The following is a 2,286-nucleotide window of genomic DNA, read 5'->3' as shown; positions in this document are numbered from 1 at the left end:
TGCGTTTTAGGTCATTGTCCTGCTGAAAGGTGGATTTGTCTCCTAGTAGCTAGGTTTCCATTAATTTGGCGACAGATTTCCGTGTGAATATTCAAATAAAGAGAATATGCACATTTTCCAACCAGTGGTGTGTTTCCATCAAACTTGTTGCAGATAAAACAATCTGTGTGTGATGACATACTGCACACAATTTACTTTTTCACTTAAGTTTTTATGTACCAAATATTTTTTTTAAGTTCAATGTGTTTCCATTGCATTTTCAACAAAAACGATTGCATTAAATAGCACGTCTTGGGACGTGCACTCTAGCCATCAGCCCGCAGATACACTGCAGGTAGGCTGTGCGGGTAGGCTAGTCTACATGATGAAATTATTATGGATAAGAGCAAGAGTATTTGTATTTGTCAAACGGCAGTCAAGTATTGATCATCATGTCACCAGAATAAGACTCAATATATTTATTAAGGAGCGTCAAGATCACCACGCACTTTCACCACCCTGTGAAGTTCATCATAATTAGTTTTATCTGTAGCCTAATAAACTGCATGATTTCCAGAGTCGTAGTGGGAGTACCACACACCATGTCATTGCTTGACTCCAAGTTTACTTCGATATGATGGTTGTTATGTCAATATTTGTGCATAAAGGCGCTTCCACCTCCATTTCTCGCATAATTCATTTTACCGACACAAAAAGGTCCCACCATGTCGAATGAACAAATGATCTGTCAGCCTTTATAAAATTATACCGAACTTCCTGTTTGTATCACAGGTATCGTGATTTTTTTTTAATATGGTATGACTTTATTCGCATAAAAACTGTGGAAATGTGGTTAGTGTCTGTTGGAAAGCAGACTGAACCAGGTTTTCCTCTAGGATTTTGCCTGTGCTCTATTCCTTTTCTTTTTATCCTAAAACACGTCCTAGTCCTTGCCTATGACAAGCTCACCCATAACATGATGCAACTACCAACATGCTTGAAAATATGAAAAGTGGTACTCAGTGATGTGTTGTGTTGGATTTGCCCCAAACATAATGCTTTGTATTCTGGACCAAAAGTGAATTTCTTTGCCAAAGTTTTTGCAGTATTACTTTAGTGCTTTGTTTTGGATGCATATTAGAGAAATTGTTTTATTCTCTACAGCCTTCCTTCCTTTCATTTTGTAATTTACGGTAGTATTGTGGAGAAACTATAATGTTGTTGATCCATCCTCAGTTTTCTCCTGTCACAGCCATTTAACTCTGTACCTGGTTTAAAATCACCATTGGCCTCATGGTGAAATCCCTGAGACGTTTCCTTCCTCTCCATCAACTGAGTTAGAAAGGACGTCTGTATCTTTGTAGCAACTGGATGTATTGATACACATCCAATGTGTAATAATAACTTCACCATGCTCAAAGGGATATTAAATGTAAGCTTTTTTTTTTTTTTTTTTTACCCATCTACCAATAGACGCTCTTCTTTAAAAGGCATTGGAAAACCTCCCTTGTCTTTGTAGTTGAATCTGTGCTTCAAATTCACTGCTCGATTGAGGGACCTTACAGTTAATTAAATTCAGGCTGTAACACGACAAAATGTGGAAAAAGTCAAGGGGTGTGAATACTTTCTGAAGGCACTGTACACACAAATGAACCATCATGAGTAGGCCTAAGGAAATATGAAAATACTTGAAAATAACCCCTATTTAATCTCTGAAAGAAAATTCACTGGAAATTGATGGTTTGCTGTATGGATCAGATGAGATGGAGGTTATTACCACTAAATAAATTATTCGGAAAAGTTCTGGTGTGCCACATAATCTTTTATCCCATCAAGTTGTGTCACGGTTTGGGAACCACTGCAATATATGTTAGGAGTACAGTTAAGAATGTGGACACTGTGGCCTTTATAGCTATGGTGATTAATGGCACTGCCAAGGTGGAGAGGAGGTCCAGGAAAATAGATACAGTATCATTGTGGATGTGGGAGAACGGTTCCTGGGACTGAAAGACTTCTCGGTGGTGGAGTTCCATAGAGTATTTTCACAAGCTGTACCAACCTCGCAGGTCATAGAGTCTGAGAAGGGAGATATGAAGATTTGAGGTAAGGAAGAAGTGGGAGCTTTGGGGGTTTTGGTTTTGTCAGTGTATTTGTTTTATTGGTTTATTTTGGGTTGGTTAAGTACGTTTTCCATATCACGTATTGGTTTTGTTTTTACCTTGTTTTTTTCAACCCCGTCCAGTTAGTGGCGGTAATACACCGTTTTGGTTTGTAGTCTGCCATAAAACTCATAGAAGAAGAAGAAAA

This window comes from Salmo salar, chromosome ssa01, assembly GCF_905237065.1.
Source record: "Salmo salar chromosome ssa01, Ssal_v3.1, whole genome shotgun sequence".
Classification (NCBI taxonomy): Eukaryota; Metazoa; Chordata; class Actinopteri; order Salmoniformes; family Salmonidae; genus Salmo; species Salmo salar.
This window is presented reverse-complemented; position numbering follows the sequence as displayed.